The sequence below is a fragment of the Taudactylus pleione genome, unplaced genomic scaffold (assembly GCF_031769625.1).
Source record: "Taudactylus pleione unplaced genomic scaffold, aTauple2 ptg000671l, whole genome shotgun sequence".
NCBI classification, from domain to species: domain Eukaryota; kingdom Metazoa; phylum Chordata; class Amphibia; order Anura; family Myobatrachidae; genus Taudactylus; species Taudactylus pleione.
Window position 1 is genome coordinate 9,093,277 of NW_028285073.1, and position 10,384 is coordinate 9,103,660.

Genomic DNA, 10,384 nt, shown 5'->3' on the forward strand with positions numbered 1-10,384 from the left:
AGTGGGCGGCACAAACACGTGACCCATCTAGGCGTGAAACTGCAGTGGCAGACAGGATGGCATTGAAAAACTAGGCCCCAAACTGTACATAATGCAAAGAAAAAAAAGAGGTGCAAGATGGAATTGTCCTTGGGCCCTCCCACCCACCCTTATGTTGTATAAACAGGACATGCACACTTTAACAAACCAATCATTTCAGCGCCAGGGTCTGCCACACAACTGTGGCTGAAATGATTGGTTCGTTTGGGCCCCCACAAAACAAGCTGGCAATTTATCTGTCCCTGCACAAACTGGCTCTACGGAGGCAAGATGTCATCCTCATCCTCCTCATCCACCGATTCCTCACCCTCTTCAGTGTGTACATCCTTATCCTCACAGAGTATTAATTCGTCCCTGCTGGAACCACAGGTCCCTCTGTACGTTCTGGAGGCTGGTCTCCCTGGAAGAGTTGATAATTCATTTTATGAACATCATCTTCTCCACATTTTGTGGAAGCAACCTCCTACGCCTTTCGCTGACAAGGTTCCCGGCTGCACTAAACACTCTTTCGGAGTACACACTGGAGGGGGGGCAACTCAGGTAAAATAGAGCCAGTTTGTACAGGGACCTCCAAATTGCTTCTTTTTCCTGCCAGTACAGGTACGGACTGTCTGACATGCCTACTTGGATGCTGTCACCGATGTAATCCTTTAACAGACAGACGCACGCTTGTCGCTGCTGCTTTGAGGATTCAAGTGCGGCTACAGCCCACACAATTCACAAAGACAGAAAAAAAAAAAGAATATTTTTATTGTTTGTGGAGCACACTTTGAGGGTTACACCACCCTTTAACAGACAGACGCACGCTTGTCGCTGCTGCTTTGAGGATGCAAGTGCGGCTACAGCCCACACAATTCACAAAGACAGAAAAAAGAAGAAGAATATTTTTATTGTTTGTGTAGAACACTTTGAGGGTGTCACCACCCTTTAACAGACAGACGCACGCTTGTCGCTGCTGCTTTAAGGATGCAGGTGCGGCTACAGCCCACACAATTCACATAGACAGAAAAAAGAAGAAGAATATTTTTATTGTTTGTGTAGCACACTTTGAGGGTGTCACCACCCTTTAACAGACAGACGCACGCTTGTCGCTGCTGCTTTAAGGATGCAGGTGCGGCTACAGCCCACACATTTCACAAAGACCGGAAAAAAAAGAACTAAATTTTAATTGTTTGTGTAGCACACTTTGAGGGTGTCACCACCCTTTAACAGACAGACGCACGCTTGTCGCTGCTGCTTTAAGGATGCAGGTGCGGCTACAGCCCACACATTTCACAAAGACCGAAAAAAAAAGAACAATATTTTAATTGTTTGTGTAGCACACTTTGAGGGTGTCACCACCATTTAACAGACAGACGCACGCTTGTCGCTGCTGCTTTAAGGATGCAGGTGCGGCTACAGCCCACACAATTCACAAAGACAGAAAAAAGAAGAATATTTTTATTGTTTGTGTAGCACACTTTGAGGGTGTCACCACCCTTTAACAGACAGATGCACGCTTGTCGCTGCTGCTTTGAGGATGCAAGTGCGGCTACATCGCACACAAGTCACAAACACATTAAAAAAATAATTTTTTATTTTTTGGAGCACTTTGAGAGTTACACCACCCTTTAACAGACAGACGCACGCTTGTCGCTGCTGCTTTAAGGATGCAGGTGCGGCTACAGCCCACACATTTCACAAAGACCGAAAAAAAAAGAACAATATTTTAATTGTTTGTGTAGAACACTTTGAGGTGTCACCACCCTTTAACAGACAGACGCACGCTTGTCGCTGCTGCTTTAAGGATGCAGGTGCGGCTACAGCCCACACAATTCACATAGACAGAAAGAAGAATATTTTTATTGTTTGTGTAGCACACTTTGAGGGTGTCACCACCCTTTAACAGACAGACGCACGCTTGTCGCTGCTGCTTTAAGGATGCAGGTGCGGCTACAGCCCACACATTTCACAAAGACCGAAAAAAAAAGAACAAAATTTTAATTGTTTGTGTAGCACACTTTGAGGGTGTCACCACCCTTTAACAGACAGACGCACGCTTGTCGCTGCTGCTTTAAGGATGCAGGTGCGGCTACAGCCCACACAATTCACAAAGACAGAAAAAAGAAGAAGAATATTTTTATTGTTTGTGTAGCACACTTTGAGGGTGTCACCACCCTTTAACAGACAGACGCACGCTTGTCGCTGCTGCTTTGAGGATGTAAGTGCGGCTACATCGCACACAAGTCACAAACACATTAAAAAAATAGTTTTTTATTTTTTGGAGCACTTTGAGAGTTACACCACCCTTTAACAGACAGACGCACGCTTGTCGCTGCTGCTTTAAGGATGCAGGTGCGACTACAGCCCACACATTTCACAAAGACCGAAAAAAAAAGAACAATATTTTAATTGTTTGTGTAGAACACTTTGAGGGTGTCACCACCCTTTAACAGACAGACGCACGCTTGTCGCTGCTGCTTTAAGGATGCAGGTGCGGCTACAGCCCACACAATTCACATAGACAGAAAAAAGAAGAAGAATATTTTTATTGTTTGTGTAGCACACTTTGAGGGTGTCACCACCCTTTAACAGACAGACGCACGCTTGTCGCTGCTGCTTTAAGGATGCAGGTGCGGCTACAGCCCACACAATTCACAAAGACAGAAAAAAGAAGAAGAATATTTTAATTGTTTGTGTAGAACACTTTGAGGTGTCACCACCCTTTAACAGACAGACGCACGCTTGTCGCTGCTGCTTTAAGGATGCAGGTGCGGCTACAGCCCACACAATTCACATAGACAGAAAGAAGAAGAATATTTTTATTGTTTGTGTAGCACACTTTGAGGGTGTCACCACCCTTTAACAGACAGACGCACGCTTGTCGCTGCTGCTTTAAGGATGCAGGTGCGGCTACAGCCCACACATTTCACAAAGACCGAAAAAAAAAGAACAAAATTTTAATTGTTTGTGTAGCACACTTTGAGGGTGTCACCACCCTTTAACAGACAGACGCACGCTTGTCGCTGCTGCTTTAAGGATGCAGGTGCGGCTACAGCCCACACAATTCACAAAGACAGAAAAAAGAAGAAGAATATTTTTATTGTTTGTGTAGCACACTTTGAGGGTGTCACCACCCTTTAACAGACAGACGCACGCTTGTCGCTGCTGCTTTGAGGATGCAAGTGCGGCTACATCGCACACAAGTCACAAACACATTAAAAAAATAGTTTTTTATTTTTTGGAGCACTTTGAGAGTTACACCACCCTTTAACAGACAGACGCACGCTTGTCGCTGCTGCTTTAAGGATGCAGGTGCGACTACAGCCCACACATTTCACAAAGACCGAAAAAAAAAGAACAATATTTTAATTGTTTGTGTAGAACACTTTGAGGGTGTCACCACCCTTTAACAGACAGACGCACGCTTGTCGCTGCTGCTTTAAGGATGCAGGTGCGGCTACAGCCCACACAATTCACATAGACAGAAAAAAGAAGAAGAATATTTTTATTGTTTGTGTAGCACACTTTGAGGGTGTCACCACCCTTTAACAGACAGACGCACGCTTGTCGCTGCTGCTTTAAGGATGCAGGTGCGGCTACAGCCCACACAATTCACAAAGACAGAAAAAAGAAGAAGAATATTTTTATTGTTTGTGTAGCACACTTTGAGGGTGTCACCACCCTTTAACAGACAGACGCACGCTTGTCGCTGCTGCTTTGAGGATGCAAGTGCGGCTACATCGCACACAAGTCACAAACACATTAAAAAAATAATTTTTTATTTTTTGGAGCACTTTGAGAGTTACACCACCCTTTAACAGACAGACGCACGCTTGTCGCTGCTGCTTTAAGGATGCAGGTGCGGCTACAGCCCACACATTTCACAAAGACCGAAAAAAAAAGAACAATATTTTAATTGTTTGTGTAGCACACTGTGAGGGTGTCACCACCCTTTAACAGACAGACGCACGCTTGTCGCTGCTGCTTTAAGGATGCAGGTGTGGCTACAGCCCACACAATTCACAAAGACAGAAAAAAAAAGAACAATATTTTAATTGTTTGTGTAGCACACTTTGAGGGTGTCACCACCCTTTAACAGACAGACGCACGCTTGTCGCTGCTGCTTTGAGGATGCAGGTGGAATCTACACGGGATTTGGAACCGAGGACACACTACCTCCATCAATTGTCTAAATCCCACTGCACTAATGTCGGATACCGGACGCACGTCTAACACCAACATAGCAGTCAAGGCCTCAGTTATACGTTTTGCTTCAGGATGACTGCTGTCGTACTTCATCCTCATCGCTAGGGACTGTTGGAGGGTCAATTGTTTAGTAAAAGTAGTGATGTTCCTACTTCCTCTCTGGGATGATGAACAACTCCCAGCAGCAGCAACAGCACTAGGAGGAAGTGGTTCTTGATCTTTCCCTATTTTATTTTTATCGGAGAAAGTTTGGTCCTCCATTTATGTTATATTGATATATATACGTGCGGCTAAAGCGCACACAAACACAGAAAATATTTTTTTATTTTTGCTGGAGAGTAGTGCACTTTGTGGGTTACACCACCCTTTAAGAAATGAGCCAGCTGGCTCTTTACTTATGGGACACAGGCGCACGCTTGGCGCTGCTCCTTTGTTGATGCACGTGCAGCCACAGTGCACACAAGTCACAAACACAGAAAATATATATTTTTTTGGTTTGGAGTGTACTTTGGGGGTTACAGAACCCTTTAACGGTCAAGCCAGCCGGCCCTTTACTTATGACACAAGCGCACGCTTGGCACTACTTTGTTGATGCACGTGCGGCTACTGCGCACACAATTCACAAACACAGAAAATATTTTTTTTTTTGGTTTGGACTGGAGTGTACTTTCGGGGGTTACAGCACCCTTTAACGGTCTAGCCAGCCGGCCCTTTACTTATGACACAGGCGCACGCTTGGCACTACTTTGTTGATGCACGTGCGGCTACTGCGCACACAATTCACAAACACAGAAAATAATTTTTTTTTTGGTTTGGACTGGAGTGTACTTTGGGGGTTACAGCACCCTTAACGGTCAAGCCAGCCGGCCCTTTACTTATGACACAGGCGCACACTTGGCACTACTTTGTTGATGCACGTGCGGCTACTGCGCACACAATTCACAAACACAGAAAATAATTTTTTTTTTGGTTTGGACTGGACTGTACTTTCGGGGGTTACAGCACCCTTTAACGGTCAAGCCAGCCGGCCCTTTACTTATGACACAGGCGCACGCTTGGCACTACTTTGTTGATGCACGTGCGGCTACTGCGCACACAATTCACAAACACAGAAAATTATTTTTTTTTGGTTTGGACTGGAGTGTACTTTCGGGGGTTACAGCACCCTTAACGGTCAAGCCAGCTGGCCCTTTACTTATGACACAGGCGCACGCTTGGCACTACTTTGTTGATGCACGTGCGGCTACTGCGCACACAATTCACAAACACAGAAAATATTTTTTTTTTGGTTTGGACTGGAGTGTACTTTCGGGGGTTACAGCACCCTTAACGGTCAAGCCAGCCGGCCCTTTACTTATGACACAGGCGCACGCTTGGCACTACTTTGTTGATGCACGTGCGGCTACTGCGCACACAATTCACAAACACAGAAAATAATTATTTTTTTGGTTTGGACTGGAGTGTACTTTGGGGGTTACAGCACCCTTTAACGGTCAAGCCAGCCGGCCCTTTACTTATGACACAGGCGCACGCTTGGCACTACTTTGTTGATGCACATGCGGCTACTGCGCACACAATTCACAAACACAGAAAATAATTTTTTTTTTGGTTTGGACTGGAGTGTACTTTCGGGGGTTACAGCACCCTTAACGGTCAAGCCAGCCAGCCCTTTACTTATGACACAGGCGCACGCTTGGCACTACTTTGTTGATGCACGTGCGGCTACTGCGCACACAATTCACAAACACAGAAAATAATTTTTTTTTTGGTTTGGACTGGAGTGTACTTTCGGGGGTTACAGCACCCTTAACGGTCAAGCCAGCCGGCCCTTTACTTATGACACAGGCGCACGCTTGGCACTACTATGTTGATGCACATGCGGCTACTGCGCACACAATTCACAAACACAGAAAATAATTTTTTTTTTGGTTTGGACTGGAGTGTACTTTCGGGGGTTACAGCACCCTTAACGGTCAAGCCAGCCGGCCCTTTACTTATGACACAGGCGCACGCTTGGCACTTCTTTGTTGATGCACGTGCGGCTACTGCGCACACAATTCACAAACACAGAAAATATATAATTTTTTTAGCACTTGGGGGGAGCACCCCTGATGGACAGAGCACCCCCTGGACAACACTACAGCACCCCTTTAGGACTGGGACACTGCACATGACTTTGGAGTGGACACAGCCCCTATGGAGAACTGACTGCACAACACAGTCCAGCCAGCCCCTATGGACTTTGAAGTAGTGGACACAGCCCCTATTAACAACAGCAGCACAGCACAACACAGCCACTCCCTATGGACTTTGAAGTAGTGGACAACAGCAGCACTACACTACACTACACTACACAGCCCTAACTCCCACCCTCCCTCTTCACTGTCCACAGCCGAGTGAGAAAATGGCGCCGACGTGGGTACCTTATATAGGATCCAAAACCCGCGAGACTCGGAAGGCGGGATGATGACGTTTTGCCTTGATTTCAGTTCCGAGTCAGGCGGGAAAAGTCGAGCCTGATTCGGATCGGACTCGGATCGGGGGGGCTCGGGGGGGTTCGGATTTCAGAAATCCGAACCCGCTCACCCCTAATATATACTGAGATTGGCAGTTTCATAAATCTTTTCCTTTTATTTGCAGATTAAGCTGTATGCATAACGTCTTTGTGAATATTATGACACTTGTGATCGCATATGATACATATGTTCCTTAATGAGTAATATACTAACTGCTGCATTGTAATCTCACTTTCCCTCCTGTATATATATATATATATATATATATATATATATATATATATGGGAACCTTAATTTATCCATACATACAAATTAACTCTATTATTGTGATAGTTTTATGACATCTTTGACACCCTTGACCAACTGAGAATGTTTATTTTGTGATACTCTATTATTACTCTGAGTGAGTCACATAGGAGATGTCATTTGCACATATGTGTTATATCCAATTACTGCAGATATCCTACTAGGATCAAAAGGCGATTTGTTTGATATATTTTCTTGTTACATTAATTATTTATTAAGATAATCCCTATTCTGTCAGAACGGTCTATCTTGACAATGTTGACGCATAAATTACAAGTGTAACAATGAAATTATGCTCATGCGTAAACTTTTTTGGTACACGATTTTTATAATAAAAATGGACTTTTCACTGTACTAGTCCTACATCGATCATTTGGTTACGTCTCTGTTCTGACCTAGGTGGGGGCATTCTACCCTTCCTCATATGACTATTACTACGGCCATACATCACTAAAATGCCCAATCTCGTCTGATCTTGGAAGCTAAAAGGTGTTAGGCCTGGTTAGTACTTGGAGGGGAGACCCCCAGGGAATACCAGGTGCCGTAGATTAAAGAGGAATATTTGGGGACCCCAAGTGTGTCAGTCAGAGCACCACGAACCATACTCTTATTCGTGTATCCTATTTATGGTTAAACACCTTTACCTTTTTTTGATCACGAATACCATACCCATTGGTACGATTATTAATTATTTAGTATTTCGCCAGAGGATCACCTCAGGACCTTATTAGATCCATTTTACATTTATACTCTTATAGTTTTGTTTCTTCTTGGGGAATTCCGGTACCTCACATTTTATTTAAATATATCGAATAAAAGTTATATTTTATTATAGTTTTCTAAGTGTGCCCCAACAACTAGCCCTACTTTCCTCTTTGTTTTTGTATGTATTGTTCTTTGGGCTATGGGAGCACCACCAACAATTTTCTGAATGATCTTATTTGTAAGCAATGATCACGTATGGTTGGTCCTTTGTGGATAATATTGATCGAATTTGAGAAAATCGGCTCTGTGCAGAATCTTCCCTTTCTTCTTGCAGGTACATTTGTCCCAGATTCCTGTCTTATGTGTTCTAAACCCCCAGGAGAAAGTCTGCAGTGTAGCAGGCTTGAGTCTTGGCTTTTTGAAAAGCCGGTTTGGGACCTGGGGGTTGTGAGTGAGAGGAGAGGGAGGGCTCCACCCACGGCCACTCCAGGTTTTGGTTCTCGCAGCCTGGTAACAGGCTTGTTAGGGTTTCCACCTGAGAGTGGCCAATATAAGCCTAGTGTGTTTAGGGCTGAGTGTCTCACCTGGGAGAGCAGACAGGGAGTTTGCTCAGAGACACTGGAAAAACCTAACGGTGAGTGTTGTGCTGTGCCTTTGTTGCTGGTGAGGGCATTAGGCCTTGCCAGGTTCTGGTAGTGAGGGAACCACCTGTGAAGTTAGTGCCCCGACAGGGCTAGGATTTATGTTTATGTTTTCTTTATGTTATTTCTGACACTGTACAATAAAGACTGGCGCCGACCAGCTTGTACTCGCATCCAGACTGGTGTGCTGCTTCCCTGCTGCTGTGTGTGTGTGTACGGAAGGAGACCTCTACCCATGAGAGGGACCCCTAATCTGACTGTGTCACACACCCTCATATAACTACAGTAGCCTGAAAGGACTAAAAAGTGCTGTCATATGAAGTCAACACATACACACTTGTGTGCTGGTAATATAATAGAGAGACAAGGCCTGTAAATTACATGCACTATCCCAGGACAATAAGATTTGCTCTGGACATAAACATACTCCTGTGGTCACTCCATGCAGCTGTACAGGATCAGGGGGCTTCGAGTGTGATCAGTATATGATGAGGTGGTTGCGCGTGTCTCCTATACTGGACGGGGGAGTAACTCTGGGTGCCCTAACTATGACTGACTACATGCTGCTGCCCACATGCCAGCATGCTGGTGTTTGTAATCACACTGCAGCTGGAGCATCACAGGTTGCTCGCTACCAGGCCCTTTTCAATACACACATCCCACCTTTGGCCATCATCTCTGACCTCCGTCAGCTCGACCCTGCTGACCACACAAAAGCCTGAAGCCTCTGAGCTCCTGTTCTACATGATGCTTGCTGGGGGGCCAGCTGTAATCAGCTGCTGGCCTGGCACCAGATCTTCTGGTGGGCAGTGGGCGGCACAGCAGAGCTCAGTGCTTAAAGTATACCGTTGTATCCCACAGTATACCGGTATACTTAGATAATTGACCACCAAACATTAACCACTACAGTACAAAATACTAATGGAGTCCATTGATGGGGGAAGATACCCTCCAACCCGGCATCCATACATTCAGTGACACACACATTTGAAAGTGGTGGGCCCATGTGATCAGTATATAGATTGTATGCTTGCTCCACTGGGACATGGCCTTATATGAATGATTAAATATTCTCTGTAAAGTGTTACGTAATAAGTATGAGCTATATAAAAACAAAATAAAGGTTGAAGATCCATATCCAATCATTCAGTTCACAATACATTTAAACTTTTTGGGCATAAGCGACACTAAGCCAACGTCCACTCTACCAGTTTTAATGCCTGGTAGGTTGTCTGGATAAATTGTTAAAGACAAAAATATAGTCCATGTTTTGTCCAATAGGCCATGCACTATACTGTACAGTGGAAACACAATCAAGCCCCAATCCTACCTACAATTAAGTCTTTGTCAAACTTGATGCCTTGAAGTGTGAAAAGGATCTGTAAAAATACACCAAGTAAATGTGCTAATGTAATTTAATTATTGGACTTTTGATGCTCTATTACTACGGCCATACATCACTAAAATGCCCAATCTCGTCTGATCTTGGAAGCTAAAAGGTGTTAGGCCTGGTTAGTACTTGGAGGGGAGACCCCCAGGGAATACCAGGTGCCGTAGATTAAAGAGGAATATTTGGGGACCCCAAGTGTGTCAGTCAGAGCACCACGAACCATACTCTTATTCGTGTATCCTATTTATGGTTAAACACCTTTACCTTTTTTTGATCACGAATACCATACCCATTGGTACGATTATTAATTATTTAGTATTTCGCCAGAGGATCACCTCAGGACCTTATTAGATCCATTTTACATTTATACTCTTATAGTTTTGTTTCTTCTTGGGGAATTCCGGTACCTCACATTTTATTTAAATATATCGAATAAAAGTTATATTTTATTATAGTTTTCTAAGTGTGCCCCAACAACTAGCCCTACTTTCCTCTTTGTTTTTGTATGTATTGTTCTTTGGGCTATGGGAGCACCACCAACAATTTTCTGAATGATCTTATTTGTAAGCAATGATCACGTATGGTTGGTCCTTTGTGG

At 44.3% G+C, this 10,384-nt stretch overlaps 2 pseudogenes; both read left to right on the forward strand.

Moving 5' to 3' along the window:
• Positions 1 to 7,482: 7,482 nt before the first annotated feature.
• LOC148478233 (5S ribosomal RNA) lies at positions 7,483 to 7,600 on the forward strand (annotated as a pseudogene).
• Positions 7,601 to 9,838: 2,238 nt separating this feature from the next.
• Positions 9,839 to 9,956, forward strand: LOC148478234 (5S ribosomal RNA; annotated as a pseudogene).
• The last annotated feature ends 428 nt before the right edge of the window (positions 9,957 to 10,384 follow it).